At 42.3% G+C, this 20,326-nt stretch overlaps 1 long non-coding RNA gene across 1 annotated transcript in view; it reads right to left on the bottom strand.

The window, feature by feature from the left end:
- LOC116816386 (uncharacterized) overlaps nucleotides 1–9,604 on the bottom strand; it is a 14,634-nt gene extending 5,030 nt beyond the window's left edge. Inside the window, exons 1-2 of the long non-coding RNA XR_004371708.2 lie at nucleotides 9,578–9,604; nucleotides 6,068–6,145 (exon numbers count right to left, since the gene is read on the bottom strand). This is a non-coding gene — a long non-coding RNA (uncharacterized LOC116816386). The remainder of the gene's footprint in view (nucleotides 1–6,067; nucleotides 6,146–9,577) is intronic.
- Nucleotides 9,605–20,326: the final 10,722 nt, after the last annotated feature.

Here is a 20,326-nt window from a genome sequence, read left to right as displayed (position 1 = left end):
TGAGAACACACCTCTTTATCATGTCATCACTTTTACAACACAGTGTGTAGCCTCCTAAACCTAAAATGAGCGATCTCAACCACTACCAGTCCTTCTCTCTTCAGAACTAACCACCAAATCACCCCCACAGTTTTTTTTTCGTTCCCTCACAGGTCTGTTTTCTAAGACCTTTAATAATTTTTGTTGCCGTCGTTCTTTGAATTTCTTCAATTAGTCCAAATCTCTTTTCTTGTAAAATAATTCACTGGCAGCCCACCGAACTGGACACAATAACTCCCGGTTGAAGTCTCTAATCAGCATGAGTAAGAGTAGGGGTAAAAGAATTACTATCCTGTGTTTGCTACAATACTCCTTGCTTAATACATCCCCAGAATGTGTTTTGCGCTTTTTCTGTTTTTTTTCTGCAACAGCATTAACACTGTTTGACTCATATTTAGAGTGATCCACTATACCCAGATCCCTTTCCTCAGTACTTTTGTCCTTCCTTAGGCAATTATTGCCCATCAAGATGAAGGGGTGCCTCAAGTAGTGTTTTGCTCATACCTCTTCAAAAATTACCATAGTAGCAACCAGCATAGGTGGATCATGAAATCCCATCTTACAAGCCAAGAACCCGAGAAGGACTTCTAGCCACCATTCTGTAGGCCAACCCAGGGCCGTTGGCAACATTACCTATGACCCACAAACCTGGTCACCCGATGCGTGCCACCTTGGACGCCATTCCACATACTGCATGTGAGTACCGGCCGATTTTGCACTGACGCCACGCAGCGCCCGTTCTTTAGAGGGGTAGCACCCTGCTGAGAAGAGCGGGGAGCGGGGGACCTGTGGGGAGGGCGAGCGAGCAAGAGTGCTCTAACGGACATTTCCACGACGCGTTGGCCCCCCGGGAAAAAAACCCATTGCTCAACAGAACCACGAGCCAAGGTGAGGGGGGTACCCTCCTAACAAAGGGGGGGCAGCGGGGTTCTGCTTATCCACATGCATACGCTGCAGAACCCCCAGGGGGTATTGTCGACTAGCAACAGCCAGAGCAGGTGCAAACCCTCCGGCTCCCCTCACAACCACATTCACCCGGCGTCTCGCTACCCTATTCCGCACACACTCGGGTTCTGTGGCTCCTGGAAGTGTGAGCCTACCACTGCTCGCTACCACCTCCCACAAGCATCCTTTCCTCCTCAGCTGCCTTTATCATCAGCCCTCCACATGGTATTTTGCCTGCATGGGTGGAGCCAGCATTCTGACGGTGGGCATGGGCACTGGTAACCGTTAAGAGAGTCCGTGGGGACGGCATGTCAGTTAGGGAGAAAGGGGGAAGGAATTTGCACATGGGTTGGGATTCTAGGGGTCCTGTCCAGGGGGCTGGGGAGTGGTTGGGATGGGGCACTCCGGCGAGTTTCACGATAGGGGGTACTGTCTGGGGACACCATAGGGCTGTGGATAAGGGTTGGGGCAGTCGGAAGACAACGGTTAGGTGGGTAGAGTCCTAGGGGGAGTTAGTGGGGGGGGGTTCAGGTTTTTTCCCCCTCACCTTTGAAACTTTAGCGTCCGAAACGTGGGGACCTGCACCGAGTCACATTTTAAAAATCAGGAGCTTAATTACCCTTAAAGCCCTTAAAATTTGGTCACGCTCCATACCAGCCAAAAAAAATACTAGTGTTTGCAACCACCGGCCAATATACTGTTAACCCCCGTCAAAACCCCTTCCCTGGGGAACCCAACCTATCGGGCAAAACCCCTTGGATTCTGAACACAACGGAGAAAAATTCACGCTGCCAAACCCTAACCTTTACTTCCCATCCCAGACTTTCCCCTCCCTGGGTTACCCTGAGAGGCTACACTGATCCAAACTCCTTGGATCTTAAAACAAAGAGGAATTAACCTTCCCCCCCTCCTTTTTCCCCCACCAATCCCTGGTGAGTTCAGACCCAATCCCCTTGGGTCTTAAAACAAGGAAAAAAACAATCCAGTTCTTAAAAAAGAAAGCTTTTAATTAAAGAAAGAAAAGGTAAACATTATCTCTGTAAAATCAGGATGGAAAATGTTTACAGGGTTTTCAGATTCATATAGACTAGAGGGACTTTCCCCCCTAGCCTGAGATTCAAAGTTACAGCAAACAGAGGTAAAAATCCTTCCAGCAAAAGACACATTTACAAGTTAAGAAAACAAACCTAAGACTAATCTGCCTTTCCTGGCTATTACTTACTATTTTGAAACATGAGAGACTGATTCAGAAAGATTGGAGAAAACCTGGGTGTACGTCTGGTCCCTCTTAGCCCCAAGAGCGAACAACGACCAAAATAAACAGCACAAACAAAGACTTCCCTCCACCAAGATTTGAAAGTATCTTGTCCCCCCATTGGTCCTCTGGTTAGGTGTCAGCCAGGTTCACTGAGTTTCTTAACCCTTTACAGGTAAAAGAGACATTAACCCTTAACCATCTGTTTATGACGGGGTCACAGGAGGGGGCAGTCAGGGGACAAGGAGCGAGGCGGTTGGGGGTTCTGACGGGGGCAGTCAAGGTGGAAAGTGGGAGGGAGTGGATGGGGCGGGGCTAGGGCAGGGCTCTCCCCTCTTTTTTGATTGTTGAAACATGTTAACCCTAGGCGACGGGGAGCCAGGGGGCACATGGGGGTTGGTGCCCACATACATCCACTGCAGCTTGCAGGAGCCTCCGGGGGGGGTGGCGAGTGCCAGGCCACAGCATGGGCAGGAGGGGCTGGGGGGCGCAGCTGCTCCCTGCTAGCAGCTCTGCCACCTTTGCAGGGCTGCTGCCCCCCTGCACCACGCCAACTCCTCCATGGCTGGGGCTTGCTGTTGCTGCAAGTGGGACACTCTGGAAGGGCTTGCGGAGGGGCTGTGCAGGGGAGTTCAGGAGGCAGGGAGGGGGGAACCTGGTCTAGGGAGCAGCCCCTGGGCACGGCTGGCCCCTGCAGGCTGATCTCTGGGGTCTATAAAAGCTCGTTGGGATTTGCCCCTCAGTGAGCCAATGTGCAGGGGCAGGGGGTGCAAGGTGGAAGTTTCGCCTAGGGCGCAAAATATCCTTGCACCGGCCCTGCCCCAGGAGGTGTGTGCACCCCAGATTAAGAACCACTGCACTAAACTGATAAGATCTGCATTTTAATTTAATTTTAAATGAAGCTTCTTAAACTTTTTAAAAAACTTGTTTACTTTACATGCAACAATAGTTTATAGACTTATAGAGAGAGTCCTTCTAAAAACGTTAAAATGTATTACTGGCACTCGAAACCTTACATTAGAGTGAATAAATGAAGACTCGGCACACCACTTCTGAAAGGTTTCCGACCCCTGTGCTAGGCTTATGGGTTCTCTCACTTAAATACTTAGATGAATGGCTCAGACAGAAAGGATAATTTACTAGGGCTGGGAGTAAAGGTCACAAGTGCCTTATGGTTTAAAAGTATCAATAACAATAGGGTAGTGTCTACTTTGTCCAAAAGAGGGTTAAGGATCCTCACACATGGAACCCGCCATCTGGCCATGGTTAAGTTCTATGGTGCATCTTGTTGAGGACTCCTCTGTGTTGTCCACTTGAGCCAAAACAGTGAATACCACATGGTTCGTGCTAACAGGCTGCTCCAACTGTGTTTAGTGAGATGCACAGTTTCCTTGTGTGCTGGTTCTCAAAACCCAACTGCCTCAAGTGCTATGTTCTTCCCAGGTCCCCATAAGCCTGTCTCTGCTGCCTCTGAGAAGGGTTATTTTCTTGTATTCATGTATAATCCACCAGAGTATTGTGGTACCAGAGAGCTGCCCATTGACCCTCAGCGTTTCTCTCATCTCACAGCATGTATCTCAGGATCACAACCTCTCTCATGTAGGTGAGAAACAATGTGTGTTCTGAGTGTGCCATTCACTAGCCATGTCACATTGCTCACTGGCAGAGGAGAACTTAACTTTTATCAAGCAGGATGCTGTGGTAGAGAAAGTGATCCCTGTTAAATAGCGTATGAAATGGTGCATTGAATCAACTAGACCATGAGTTCAAGTCTCATCTGTTGCACTTACTACTGAATCTTTGTTAAAAAATTAGTCCCTTCAGCCCTTACATTTTTGTTTGTTTCTTGCTTTATATTAAAATATTTTTAATTTGTTAACACATATTGACATAGAGGTGCCCAGAAGTCAGTGGTATATTTTGCATATTGTCACACCAGGACCCTATAGATTGCTTGTCCATGTTATCTTATTGGCTTTTCTAGCAGCTAGAATGCACCGCTGCTCACTGTCATCCTGACTGGTAGGTCTCTTTTGGCATTACTACTTTCCAGGTTTTCCCTGTACACTGAATATCTGGTTTTTGTATTTCTTCCCCAGAGCTATTAGCACGCATGTTACAAGATTCTGCCTTGTAACACTCTATTATAAAACAAATATTTAAAGTGATATTAGAGATAAGTTTGAGTCACAAAGTTAGGCCTGAGCTCCAGATTTCAAGTTTTCTCACGTTTGAGGGTATAAAGATCTGATATTTTAGTTTGGAGACTTTTCTAGTTGAGATCTTTCCTTTTTTCTTTTTGTTAGAATAATTTAGTAAATATGTTTTTTTGTTCACATGTCCAACTGAGATTTTTCAGTGAATAGCAAAGCATGATATTATGCAGTAACAATACAAACCTTCCCACTGTGTCCTTCCAAGGATGTCACATAGGCCAGGAGTGAGTGGCCTATCTAGGGGTTATATCATCTCAATTTTGACCATTTCTTGCATTTGAACTGCTATGTCACAAACTTTGCAATAGTTAGGTAAAGTGACGTATTGCTTGTAATAAAATGTGCCTCCTTCAGAAGACAATCAACAAGTTCTCCAAATGACATTTCATTTAGCGTTTTTTAAGATTTTAATTTTAAAAATCACCTATCATGATTCTTAGTTTGGCATTTCTGACTACACAAAATGCTAACCTCTTTGAGAATCTTCCAATACATCAGATTTAACATTAATCCTTCCCCCTTATAATTAGTTTATTTATTAAACCGTGGTAGGTTATATGTTCAGAATTATTGATAATTCTTATCCTACCAAGAAGATTACCGGCAAGTTCATCCACTTTAAAAGGAGAGTAGAATGGATTTCTCATTTGGCTGTCAATCAGTGTTCTTCATTTCTCAGAAAAAAATCTAAGCTCTCTTTTCATTTGTCAGGTCTGTCTTCCCCGTTTTATATAGTAAGATAGATATTACAACTCATCTGAAATACTTATAGCAGATACATTTTGGACAATAAGAATAAGATTGGTTGAATGTGAAGACATGCACAGTAGCTCATAACAAGTGCTATAGGATATTATTGGCAGGACCATGCCAGAATGGCAAAACATGGAAAATTATCTCTCTCATTCTCCCTTTCACACACACACACACACACTTATTACATATATGTAGTGTGTGTGTGAGAGAGAATACATGATAGTGGTGTTGTAGAAAAAATATCAGCAGGAGTTTCTTGGGGAAGGGGATGTTCTGATCCTTTTGATCTCTTTGTTTATTGTTGCTTCTTTTTGTCTCCCGATCCCTGTCCCTGTGTTTTTGGAAGGGAATAAGATGTCCCCCTTCCATGTATGCCTTCTGGATCTGTTGTACCCAAAAGTGGATTAAAGGTGATTTAAAGACTCCTTAAAGCCAATTTTGCATGCCCTGCTACCTTCTTCCATTCCTTCTTCCCGTCCCAAGGCTTCCCCAAGCATTCTTTGGCCTCAGTTCAGGATATGGCAAAACAAAGCAGTTGAATAGTATTTTTCTCTTTACTTACTTGCTGTTAGATATGTACTTTGAACATTTACATTTTAATTATGTAGTGAAAGGGCTAATTGACATATGGTGGGCAGGATTCTGATATCTGTTGTAGTGGTATAAGCCTGGAGTAATACCACTAATTCCAGAATAATTGAGATCAGTATAATTGAGATCAGAATCTGGGTCATTATTACCAATGATTTCCAAACCAATGTGATTTCCTTCCAGTGAATATGCCACTTCTTATTTCATGCATCCCCAACTCTTCCATCATCAATTCCTTCATATATGTGTTTTCAAATTAACTCACATTTTTTTCTGCCCTTTTCTTCTTGCTTTCTAATCACAAATTTGGGCACAATTTTCATTGACCTTGACAAACTTGGGCCTATGAACAATTTCACAAAGTCAAAACCAAATGTAATATCATTTCTATCCTTCTATAAAATAGCTCAGAAATACATATTAAGATAAATCTAGAGTTTTATTACCTATTTGTGCTTCTTTGTACCTTTCTATTATGTTATGTCCTAAATGTGATTAATAAACAAAGACTGCCAATTTCTTTACAACAGAACAAATTATTCCCGGTACTGGTCGCTGGCTCATTGTGCATTGGATTTCACATCCTGCTTTCAAAATGATTGAACCACAGTGTCAAGCAAAATATTATTTAGAGGAGTAAGTGAAGTGGAAGTGTGAAGCACAGAACAAAAATATCCAAGCAGAACATACACATTCAACCAATCACTGTTTTTTTTCCCACAAGATACCTCAAATTCTGGCTGTGTGCAAGGGTCCCTTCTCCTTACCCTCTCTTTCACTAATGGCTTCACCTGCTAACTCTGTCCACTTCTGAGATTTTTTTGGAGCACTGAAGATGCACCCAGTCTTAGTTCTTGTTTATCGGGGCTCCTAACTCTGATTCAGCCTGCTTTTCAATGTTGAATCACCAATAGAAGAGTTCAGGGACACCTCTGAGTCAGAGACTGTCTCAGTGCCGCTGGACTTGGGCCAATGCTTGGCCCTTTTCATCCAGGTACTGTATAACAATGCAAGGCCACAGAATGTGACATTGCCTATCTGTGAGTTACTTCATGTGTCTTTTTCCTTCTTTGGAGAAACTACTTCTTTTTTATATGGCCCTAAATGCCAGAGTTGCTTCCCAGAGTCAGCTCAGCTGGACATTAAGATAGAACTCAGCCCATACTCCAAGATTTTTTCCACTGAGGAACAGTCTGTTCTGACATATCAGGCCACCACAACCTAACCCTGCCTCTGGAGAGAGTGATATGATTCCTGTCCTTAGAACTGCTGGTCCTGTGGCCACTGAGGCCTGGTCTGTATTATAACATTTTCTGGGCATGGTTGTCAAGCAATCATGTTTGCTGAACAGGAATTGGACACAGCTTAGAGGCCAGCTGAGAAAAAGAAAAACCATGTGCAGCACCATGTCCACTAACTGTGATTAAACATGCAAGAGTTTAACTCCTTGTGTAGAATCAATGAACACTGGAGGGCTAGTATGAACTGTTAGCTGGGAGAAGCAGGAGATCTGGGAACACTAGCAACAGCAAAATGTCTGCTGATATGAAGTCTTGGAAAAGAAGCTGAGGGGCATATCAACACTCTTGACATACTCTTTATGAGGACCTGGCTGGCAGTGTGCTCTGCCAACTGTCTTTGAAAACTGCTTCACAGCTCACAGTCATAGATGTCCTCAGTTTGCATGACAGATTGTCCAGCAGCACAACTGCATTGTAACCCAGATTGCAGTATTTGCATATGAGCAGTGGGCATTTTGCTAGTTTCTTCTTCAAATAGTTCCTCCTTCATGGCTAGCATCCATGATGAGCGGCTCAATCTCACCCTCAGTGTGGATGCCCTTCTTCTTTCATCCTTATTGAGATATTCAACCTCAGTGATATTCCACTGTCCAAATCATCTCCATGGACATGTTCCTATCCAGAACAGTTTGCACCAGCTGTGTCAGCCATGAAAGGTAAGGTTTTGTATTCCAAGTACATGTCTAAAATGAATAGCCTTTTTCCTATGGCCTGAAGGTGAAAATGCCATTAACATATAAGGAAATGACTAATTCCCATATGATAATGAGATGGCCATAGGTGGAAAAAACCTTCTCCTAGAGTAGTCTGTTATGTTTGGAGTGCACCTACCCAAATTAAGCTTTAGCACTTTCTGATTCTGAGAGTTCCGATCTTTACAGTTACCCTTCTGCCTGGCCATTATATCAAGGTAACAGGTTATTTTGATCACCAATACCCCTGCAGTCACCGAACCTGCATTCCAATATTAGCAACGTTTGCACTTTCTTTGTGCTGAAATAGTGCCTGCTGGAGGCTGTAATATAAAACATTGTGGCCATGGCTCCCTGGGAACATTGCACAGTCCCCATCTACTATGTGAGGTAGGCACTCATTTATCTATCATTGCACAGACTCAGCCATCAGTGAGCTTGTGCTGACTCAGTGGGCCAGTTAGCATGGGCGCTTATTTAAAAAAAAAAAAAAAAAAAGGCTACGCTCAAAGCAACCTTTGGATTCTTAATTACCTTTCTACATCCCCAATCTGAACACCTTCGTATCACATGCCTGAAGAGCACTGTCACAAAGTCAAAATGAAATCCAGATTGTCAAGAGTCCCATTCCAGTATGTTAACCATAAAACCATCATTTCTGACATGTTTACAGAAGTACTCCTTTCATCACTGTTGAGGTTCTACTTCCAGCACTGATGTTGACTGTTGTGGGTCTTAATCTTTCAAATAAATTGTACCTGACTCCAGGTAATTATGTTATATCTGGAACAGTTTTTCAACATGAAAGCCTTGGCTTTTGGGAACCTAGAAATACATTCAAAAACTATCTCTGCAGCTTTAGCTTAAACACCTCACTCAAGTGTAAAATTAAACAAAACCAGACAGGAAATAATGCTTACAGAAAGAAAAACAAACTAGAAAAAATAACTTATTATATTATCTTAAAGCATCACAGCCAAATGCTCAGAGCTGGGAAATAAAAATCATATTGCATTTTGTAAAAGCAGCACTAGTGGCAGAGCTGAAACTAATAAGGTTGGTAAATCTTTATGCTGAATGTTTAATAAAACTACACCAGTAGCGTGATTTACCAGATTATCATTTCTTGAATAGGGGAAATAACTAAGGCCCCAATCTTACAAAGATTTATGCACATGCTTAATTTTACTCACTATGAGTAGTCTCATTGGCTTCAATGGTATGGGTGGGAGGGGAAAATTAGGTACATGTATAAATCTTTGCAGGATTGTGGCCTAAGTGTACCCAGCACTTCCCATCCCAACAAGGCAAAGGTTGAAAAATTCCTATAATAAGGAGGGGGGTGGGGAAATCCTGAACTAAATCTCTCACTTCTATACTTTTCACATTGTAAAGAAGTTCCTTGGTTTAGAAGGCAGTGTGCGTTAAAGACATATAGCTCAATCTAACTAATTATTCTGCCGCCTTCTGCTCTCATTATATTTAGGAGGATCAGAATTGGACCCTATATGTATTTTAATAGAACATTCAAATGTTTTAGCCTTTCATTTGCTTAGACAGTATTACTTTATTTGCCTGATTTTATTATATACTATATATTCTTTTGCATATACTTTAAAACATCAGTGAATTTATTTATTTTAAAAAGACAGCTTAATAAATTTCAAAAGAAAGATATTAGAAATGGCTCTTTTTTAACTTCATTAAGATTTTCATAAGTAACAAAATTGCTCAGAGCATTTTATGATTTTTTAATATATAAAAACATAAGAACAGCCATACTGGATTAGACCAACGATCCATCTAGCCCAGTATCCTGTCTTCCGACAGTGGCCAGTGCCAGGTGCTTCAGAAGGAATGAATAGAACTGGTAATCATCAAGTGATCCATCCTGTCGCCCAGTCCCAATTTCTGGCAAAGAGAGGCTAGGGACACTTCAGAGCATTGTTTTGCATCCCTGCTCATCCTGGCTAATAGCCCTGATGGATCTATCCTTCATGAACTTGTCTAGTTCTTTTTGGTATAGCGTTGGCCTTCATAACATCCTCTGGGAAAGAGTTTCACAGATTCACTTTGATTTGTAAGTTAATGTCAATGTATGGGTAGGGTTTGTCTGATTGTATCTTTGAATGAATATATTTCATACACAGTGCTGTAGAGCAGATTCTGTTTAAAAGAATAACAGAGAATTTTGCAAGCAGTAATGATCATTTTGACATAATATTCTGCCCAAAAGAGGCAGCTCTTGTTAGTGATTAGTGCACACAGTTATCAAAACTGCTTTGATTCATGAAAATGAGTTGTACTGTAAAACAGCCTCTAAAAATTCTGCTGATGCTTCTGATACTTCCAGTTGTGATGTCTATAAACTGCTGCTTTGTGTTTGCACATGCAGCATGTCACAGGTGGAGCTTGGTGAAAGGATCTTTAGCTACTCGGTGAAAGTGATATATTTTACTGTCCCTAACAAACAGAAGTACTGTAGGAAAAGAGAAAAGTACTACAGGGAAAGAACAAACACTACCTCTTGCGTTTTAGCACAATATTGAAGGGGAGTAAAGACCCTGTCTTCCACTGTGACCTTTAGATACTGTAAGAGAAATATATGGGAACTATAAAATTAATGGAAGGTGACATTTTCTTCCAACTACTGCAATAAATATATTGGGTGAAGAATAACTTGGTAGCATAAGAACACATACAATACCTGCCTGCTGCTAAAGAAAATCCTATTTATGTCCAACAAATTGGAGAAAACTGTTCAAGAATAGCTTATCCATGTGAAAATATGACCCAGGAAGTCTTACCAACCAAGGTCAGTAAGGCCTAAAATGATTCACTCAGCAAATACTGGTCTAGGGAACTGAAAGTGCTTCAGGCCACTTTAATGAGCACATTCATATTTTCCTCAAGGTTTTCAAAAATGGATTAGATGGTACAAGACACTAGTGAGCAAGTCTTTCTTCCATTCTAGTGACCCAAGTTTAACTTTTGGTTTTAGGTCAATTTTCCATCCCCTACTTGCTGATTCTATTAAACTATCCTGCTGCTTGATGCAAATCAGAACCAAGTTGCAATGGCAGCATATGTGTCGCTCTTGGCTGATGGCCCCATAATGCCTAACCCCGCTACCATTGGCAGAGGGTCTTCTGCTTCCCATTGGTCCAGTCACCCTGGTGCAATTCTCCAGCATTCCCTTCCCAACCCATATGTCACCTCAGCATCCCATCCCGAAATCCAGCTGCCCTTATCTGAGTCATGTGAATAAAATTTAAAAGCACTTAGCTTAACCATGTGCATTTTTTTAAAAAAACAGAGTGGGATTTTTCAAAATGGGTAGAGTCCACATCAAAAGAATGAAAATGGCCATGTAATGGTGAGATCACACCTCACCTATTATAGACAATTCTGGACATCACATTTTAGGAAAGATATTAGAGAAAGAAATAGAAAGGATACTGAAGAGGGCAACCAGAGGATTTTGCTGTGTAAAGAAGTTAGAAAACTAGGTTAATATTCTTAAAAGAAAAGAAGATTAATTGGGACCATGACTGAGGATTTTTTTTTCTTAATTTCTTTTAGAAACTTTGTTCCTGTGTTTATTGTATGGATTTTGCTTATGCTATTAAAACTTATTTCCTAAGCTTAAAAATAAATGTCGGGCTATGTTGGCATTCACTCCAAGGCAACAGGTTGGAATAGTGATCCATAAAATTCCTTTTTTATATTCTTTGAGTATATTAAAAGAAAACCATCTCCAAGAGTCATGATGAGCAAGTGGCTGGCTGCAGTCAACAGCAGGGATTCTGTAAGGATCAATTCCGTCCTCACCAGTAGATAGCAAGGCAGTTAATGGGAATCACTTTTGAGCATTCCATAGGGATGTTTGAATGATCAGACCAGCCAAAGACACATTTAAAATCTTAAACATGTATTTGGACTGTACATAAATCTGCAAATACCTGTGTAGTAGAGTGTGACCGGGGCTCAACCCTCCTTCAGGGAGGGGAGGGGAGGGGAGCCACGCTGGCTCACCACGCTCCGGCCCTCCGGTTGGGTTGAGCAAACAAGGCAACACACAGTCTGAGCTCAGACCCTTCAGCAGGGGCTGAGCAGGTAAGGCAGCAGTATATAGTTGAGCCCAGGCCCTTGGGCAGGGCGGGGCAACACACAGTTTGAGCTCAGGCCCTTCAGCAGGGGCTGAGCAGGTAGGACAACAGTATATAGTTGAGCCCAGGCCCTTGGGCAGGGCGGGGAAACACACAGTTTGAGCTCAGGCCCTTCAGCAGGGGCTGAGCAGGTAAGGCAACCACTGTAGGTGGTCTCCTTAGGCAAAGGAAGGGGGGAGCCTGCCACCCTTAAAGGGGTGGCAGGGGGAACACAGGCCCTCCCACTCCACTGCGTTCCAGCCCGGGGCCCTAGCAGCGGTCAGCGCTGCTGACAGTCAGTGGGGGATCCTGACCGAAACACACTGACATGGGCTCAGGCGAGTCTGCAGCCAGATGGGAGTTGGCTGCCCCCGGGCCACTTCCAACCTCCCCCTCCCTGTGTACCTGCCTTTCGCCAGCATCATCCGGGGGTTCCCAAACCATGGGTTCCTCAGCAGGCTCGGCAGCGGGAGGTCCAGTCCACTCCCCCAGGTACTGGCCCAGGGGAGGTCAGGCCAGTACCCCTCCGGATACCGGGCGCGGCGTAAGCCGGGCCCAGCGGGAGCTCGGGCCTCAGCGTCTGCCTTCTCTGGCAGCCTCCTCCTAACTGAGGGCTGGGGCCAGGCTTTTATATTTCCTGTCCCGCCCCTTGACTTCCTGGGGGCGGGGACAGGCGGAGGGGGGCCTGGAACTTCCGGTCCCGCCCCTTGACTTCCGGGGGGCGGGGATAGGCGGCCGGGCCTTTGCCCGGGGCCGCAGGTTTTCTGGCCTATTCCCTTCAGGAGCATGGGGGAGGGGGACCCCCTCGCTACAACCTGTCATTGCTAGTATTTTAAAACCAGTATAGTGAATGGGTTGTATAGAGGTACTGAGAAAAATTAGCTTGATAGCTACTCTAGAGATTATCGTTCCTAACCACTATAATTCAACATACATTAGATTTACATGGTGAACATGAAAATCACTGTTTAAAGTATATAGGTGCAAGGCACATGCATTTGGAGTTGCTATTCAAATGATCAGCCTAGTCAAAGAGAGAATGAGAGAGAAAGAAAGAGACAAGACAGACTCACTAAATACAATTTGCTTTGAAATGTGAAAGAAACATTTTATTTCCAGGAAACTAATAAGGCAGGGCATCAATACAATTGTTTCCATTTTATTTTGGAAAGCCTGCTATAAATGTTACTTTTAGAGGGCCAGTGCTCAGCACTTTCTGAAAAATTAGACCACTTTAAGGCACTTGAGGGTGAGGCATCACTTTTGAAAATTAAGCATAAAACTATTACAGTAACATCTTGCTTAAGGCTGTAGTTATGTTACTGAAAAATGCGACTTTAAGCGAAACGATGTGAAGTGAATCCAATTTCCCTCATACGACTTAATGTAAATGTGGGGGTTAGCTTCCACGGAAATTTTTTTCACCAGACAAAAGACTATATATATATGTACACACAGTATAAGTTTTAAACAAACAATTTAATACTGTACACAGCAATGATGATTGTTAAGCTTGGTTGAGGTGGTGAAGTCAGAAGGTAGAAGAGGGTGGGATATTTCCCAGGGAATGTGTTACTGCTAAATGATTAAATAAAACAGCTGAGCCCTCATGGGTTAACACGTTGTTAATGTAGCCTCACACTCTACAAGGCGGCACAAGTGGAGGGAGGGGAAACAGCATGGCAGAGAGAGACAGAGAGACACACCCTGTGTGTGTGTGAGAGAGAGAGATGTGCATTGCCCCTTTAAGTACTCTGATCCCACTCTAAGAACATTGCCTTTTTAAGTAGATCAGCAAGTTGAGACAACAGCTGCTGCCAGCAGGCTCCCTCTGTCCTGAGCCCTGTTGTGTCCCCCCACCCTGCTCTATGGGGATGGGGTAAATGGAGGGCAGGAGCAGAGGGGAGGGGGACACCCTGACAGTAGCACCCCTTCCCCTCCCCCTGCACAGCAAGCAGGAGGCTCCTGGGAGCAGCTCCAAGGCAGAGGGCAGGAGCAGCACAAAGCAGTGGAGGAAGGAACAGCTGAACTGCCAGCAATTGCTAGCCTCCTGGGCAGCTGCTACACAGGGAACTTAGTGGAGTGGGGAGCTGATAGGGGGGCTGCTGGTCCACTCTGGTTCCAAGCCCCCACCAGCTAGCTTCAATGGGCTGATCTTCCTGCAAGCAGTGGACAAACAAGGCAGTTACCAAACAACATTATAAGGGAGCATTGCGCAACTTTAAACAAGCATGTTCTCTAATTGATCAGTAGCGTAATGATGAAACAACGTTAACCAGGACAACTTTAAGTGAGGAGTTACTGTACATTTAAATAGCTTTAGAGGGGACTTGGGAATAAGAACGTAATGTCTTTCAAGTAGAGCTGGGCAAACAAAAATTTTCAAATAGTTTATTCACCCTTCCCAAAAAAAACCCAACAGTTTTGGGTTGAACAATGTATTTAAAAAGGCAAGAAAAATGTTTTGGCTAGAAAAAATTTAAAAAAATCCTGTTTCAGGTCAGCCACCAATCCAAAACCAGAAAATTCTTTTTTAAAAAAAATAGCTAAACTCTACTTTCAAGTCCAACATCTCTGGACAACCCCAGGCTTTAATCAAGTGATGTATGTCACAATGCAAAGCTGGAAATCTACAATTTTGGGGGATATGAACCTTCTATTTTTAGCTCAGCAATGCTGTAAGATATTGGACTGTCACTGGTGTAGGACTTGTTGCCAGGTGATAATGGAAGCTGTATGTGATCAGTGAAAGTACTTGGAAGAGATGGGGCCTTTTTGGAGAACTGCTCAGCTGCACCAGGCACGAACACATTACGGATTTCTCACCAGAAGCAGGAGGTTCTGGACAGGATCCTGGGCACAGGGATGCATATGTACATGGCAATGATAGTGGAGATGAGAACCCAAAGATGGGACCAAAGAAGAAGGACAACTGATAGTGACCTAACCAAAGATTAACTACTTGGGGAGAGAACTAGAAAAAATCCTGCTGCTCACATACAAATACTTTAATCTAGGATGTGAAACAGGCTCTGTGCTGTTTTCCGGCAAGTCACGACATGAAGAATAAGTGGTATCCATGCAATATAAATCTAAAAACAACCTGTCATATATATAAATCCTGTAAGCTCTTTAGGGCAGGGAGGTCTCCATATATGTACATGGTGTCTAGCAAAATAGGGCTTATCCTTGAATAGGGTCTCTAGGTACCTCTGTATTAGGCATAATAATAACTCAGAGAGGCACATTGATAGCTATTGTGTGAGAGGATGCTGATGACTTTAAGACTTTTTCCAGAGTCTACTTTTCTAGAATTCCAGATTGGCATGCTCCTCTTGTTGCTAATCCTCTAGCACTTCCTGCTTCTTCCCATTCTTATCATCATACTATCCCTGCCCTGCAACTCCTCCTTCATGCACAAAAGCATCCTGCCGATGGACCAGCCATTCTCCCAGAGCCATTGCCTGATCAACTCTGGGCTTGGCACCCAGTGACATACATTTGTATGGCACTGCCTGTGGAGATAAGAATGTGATTGCTATTGTGTTGTTTGTTTCATCTGTAATAACATCCTTATTATTGTGTGTCATTTATTTTCACATTAAGTGTAACTTATTGATATTCTATAAAGGATCTTATTTTTTTCCTTATAGGATCCAAAGTCTGGAGTGGTCACTACTTATTGCTACCAGGTCCTTCCATATGGCTCAGCAATAGAGCTGTACAGACATCGGTAATTCCATTTCATGGACAATTTTGATATTTCAAAATTTGGTTCCATTGTGATTTAGAACCAAAAATTTCTCTGTGACAGGGAAAGTCCTGGAGTCCATGACTCTGGACCAGTCTGCCTGGCTGGTTGCTCTGGAGCTGCAAACCTGAGGCAGTCTATAGCCTGGAACCCCTGGGTCCCCAGCAGCCCACCAGGTGAGCTGCAGGGGACCTAAGTGGACAAACTGGCAGGAAACTAGCCTAGTTGCATCAGACTTTTGTCAAAATCAAAACCTTTCCATTTCAACTAATTGGGATTCTGACATAAAACTGTTCTGTTGGAGAATTTCCAACTATCTGTCCTCAGCAGTGGGGCTCTGCCAGTGCCACCCCTCCCACAGGGTCACCGCAGATCATTTTAGGTGTGGGAGATAGAGGAAGGATGACCAACCAGGAGCTGGAGGATCACAAGGAGGTAAGTTCAATGAGGCTGCTTGAGGGGGCCACCTGAAGGTGGGGAACCCGGCACAACACTATTGTTTCCTACTATGCCATATCTTTTTCAGTATTCCAGATTTCTGGACATGCTCATCTAGAGGAGCCTGAACATTCTGGGTACCCTGGGATAAGGTAAGCATTTTGCTTGGGAGGAGCTCCATGTGCGTGTCTATCTGTCAGACTCTTTACTGGCAAAGTTTCTAATATTTTTAAATGATTGTTTTAAGAATGGAACCCTCTGGGAATTTGTTTTCTACTGTTTGTTTTAAGAAGACTTATTTTATCCTATGTAGCTGCCTTGGGAAGTAGAAGTTTGAAGAGGGGGAAAGGCTCAGCTGAGACCACGTGTCCTGCTTTATATAAATCAAAAGAAAGAAGCGGGGTGGGAAAGGGGAGAGAAGGGGAAGAGAGAAAGAAAGGTGGCTGTGGGGGAGGGCAGCACCTCTTCTTTTTCCAACAACTTTCAAATTTCAGACTTGTAGGGTTTCCCCAGGGTTGGTTATCCCAATTTATGTGACTCTGACTAAACACTCCTGCTTTGGGGGAGGCAAGAGTTAATCCTTAGGGACAGATGCCACACTTCTCAATAGAACAATGCCTTTATCCAGATGAGGGAGGGGGATAAAACCTCAGGGAACACCAGGGATGATCCTCAGAAAGACACACCTAATAGTAGTACCACATATACTTTCCACAGCAGTAGTACAATGTACTGAGTCCCCAGTGCCTACATATACAGATTGATGTTCTCTGCTCCAGTTTGAAGTCCAGGTAGTACAAACCTCTGTGTCTCCATCCTGGACTATGTTACCTTCCAAGCTCTGTGCGCTCTGATGCTAGAGTGAGAAGTGAGCTCAGAATGATGAGCCCTTGGTCCATGGCTGCTGTGTTAGTCCAGACTGTCCTCCTGGCTTCAAGCTGCTTTCTCTCTCAGTGCCACAGCTGCTGTCTCTCCTCCTCCTCCTCCTCCTCCTCCTCTCTGGCACAAAAGTCCAAGACTGCACAGCTGAAAATGTTTCTTTACAGCCCCCAGCCAGCTGACTGGTCCAAAGTGATCCAGGTGATCCCCAGCCAACTCCCTCTCAGTTTTGAAGTGATATCCCTCTCTGTGAAATTCAAGTCCCTGGCAATCAATCTCCTGTCTTTTGCGGGGATCGACATTTCTCCTCACATTGAATGTTCATCAGTTCGTTAGCCAGTGTCCTGCACCCACAATAGAAGACTGGCTGTGGCAGGTAGCTAAGGGACAGTGCCCTTCACTTACCCTTACCAATCAGGCCTTTTCCTGTGGAGGAGGAGGTCTTTGCACTGCTCTACACTGAAAAGTAATGTCATTCTACAAACATGGAGAAAAGAATGCTAAATAGTAAATAGGCATTTCATAGATTTTAAGGCCAGAAGGTACGAACTGTTGTTATCTAGTCTGTCTTCCTGCATAGCACAGGCTATAGGACTACCCTGAATCCATTTATCTGTCAAGATGAGGTCTAATATAGAATTTCCCCACCTTGGATGGAGTTAGAAAATTGTCATCTATATTTAAATTTTGTTTTGATATTTAGAAATTCCGAGGATATTTTAGTACTGGCAGCATGTGTCACTCAGATTGAAGTGCCCATGATCATACAGCTTTTTTTATACACATTATAAATAGGTGCTTAAGGAGCTGGTCATCCTATCGTCTAGTGTGATTTGGTTGGTTGTCGCAGAGACCGAGTACCCCATCAGGTATTTTATCTGTTAGAAGATTGATCCACAAACATTCAAGATCATTGGCTTCCGAGTTGGTGGTATCTCAAAAACAGGTAATTGACAGAGTTAATTCCCTCCCTTTTGCCTACTCAGTCCTTCCTAAATTGGTTGCAACCAGTTATTTTAACATTCCAAACAGACTGATCTTCTAACAAAGTTTCACTAATACCAAATAAGTCTAATTTATGCTTATAAGTGAGCAATTCCAATTCCTCTTATTGGTTACCCAGGCTCCTCGCATTGATGTAGGAACAATTAAAGAACATCTTCTCTTCCTGTCTCTTGCTGCCTTGACTAATTTTGTTCTCAACATCTTGATTTTGGGTTAAATGAGCACTCATTTGCTCTCCCTCCTCCCTTGGAGATAACTTAACCCTCTCTTTACTAGTATAACTGGCTAGAGGTTTGGTTCCTGTTCTTCTGAAATTAAGTCCATCCAACCTGTATAGCCCTCTCTGTTCCACAGAAGGTGGACCAATGTTTCACAAAAACAAAACCTTACACCATGCTTAATGAATTGTAAAATATTGAAAAGTAATGTTATTCAACAAACATGCAAAAGAAAATGCTAATATTGAAGGTTCCAGTTGTGCAATCCTTGTGTCCCCCAGACTACTACTGCATCTGTGGGAGTTTTCAGAATACAAGGCATGCAGAGTTGGTGTCTAGAATTCCCGTAATCAGGTAATTAAGCTCTTAACACTGAATAAAGTGTTGCCACACCAGACATACACAAGATACATTTTCTAATAAAATGTTGAGATGCAGTTTAATAGAGTATTTCTACATTTTAGGCTTACTTAATTAAATATCTCCTTCAAACTACTTACTCAGATTTCTTCCTAAAACCAATGAAATGTGGGGAATGTATAATGGAGAATAAAGTTTACATATTTCTATGCATTTACAAAATATTAGAGGATTAAAACTAATTTCAGTCACAATGGAATTATATTGTCTCTGTTTATGAAAACACTTAGCATTTGACATTTCTGTGTTTCCTAATAAAAAAAATGTTTGCAGAAGAATTCCAATTACTTATGTTTGCAAGGTTTAGTGTCAATGATTTATTAGAGATTAAGCTATAGTAATGAAATTTCATAATAGATATTGGTGGTTCATTATTTTAAAGTGTATATAAACACAGAATAAATTCTCAATGTAGTACTTACATAAGATTTTGATGACACTACAGTACATTCCTCCTCAATATTTATTAAATAAGCATTTATTTAATGAAAACAATTTTGTAGGAGAAACTGGTCTGTGAGAAGATCCAGCTTCTAGTCCTGGACCTGCCAGAAGGCATTTTCTGAAATGATCAACCTCTATATTTATCTCTCTAGCTGGAAACACAACAATCACACAAGTAATGTTAGAAAAAATGGCTTCCATCTATTTAGTACTGAACCTGAGGACTTGGAGGGTATCTAGGTCAATGCTGTGATAATACCAAATACTGAAATATTCGGGGAAAAAAACACCCTCTCACAGTGACTCATTTTGAATACTACCTTCTGTGAGGAGTTTCACTGATTTTATAGATGCAATGGAGAAATTTAATCAAAATGTAGAAAATTATTTTTTTTCCAAATTCTTACACAGTATTGCTGATGTCAAGCAGTCAGAAAAATAAATAAATAAAAAATCACAGGTAAGGTCTCAAAAAATCATCAGATTATATTTAAAGCGTTATGAGAAACAGATTTGTGATTCTTTTTTTTCTTTTTCTTTTTTTGGTCATGTGGCTTCTGAGCCTTCAGTGTACTCTCCCTTCATATTTTCAAATTTTTCTCCACAGCCATGAAGAATAAAAACTTTTTTTTTAAAGAACATTGATATTTTCGTCCAGTGTTTTGTTTCCTGCCACTCGGGCTATATTATTCCAGCTATGGGCTTAAGAAAAAACCCCTCATTTACAGGGGTTATATTATACTTATTAGACATTTTCTCTACACTAGTGTGCGGAGAAAGAAGCTTGTGGCTGTTCCTTCACCATGCTATAGTGGTACGGCTGACAATTCCCTGAGCTAAGTCTTACTTTGTAATTAACAAACATGTTTACCAAGAGTTACATGTTTATCATTTTGAAAAGGGATCTTTTGAAAAATGAAACAAAAAAACCCAAAAAACAGAAAAACAAATTTACTGAAGTTGAAACTGCAAGAACTACTGTATGACATTACAACAATCAAATATCTTTCCAATGGTACCAACACAATGACAACAACGTTATACTCACTATTATTTATTGAGGTAATTTATCTGTATGAATAATATATAGATAAAAAGACAGGCACAGGCAAAATGGATTCATTCACATTTCAAAAATATCAACATCTATCTTAGGACATAGGAATGAACACAAACTTCCTGTACAGGCAGGCACAACTTTGCTTTTGTTAACCATGCAGTGATGACT

The sequence above is a fragment of the Chelonoidis abingdonii genome, chromosome 2 (genome assembly GCF_003597395.2).
Source record: "Chelonoidis abingdonii isolate Lonesome George chromosome 2, CheloAbing_2.0, whole genome shotgun sequence".
Lineage (NCBI taxonomy): Eukaryota > Metazoa > Chordata > Testudines > Testudinidae > Chelonoidis > Chelonoidis abingdonii.
Note: the sequence above shows the minus strand (reverse complement) of the source record. Positions and strands in the feature narration are given on the sequence as shown.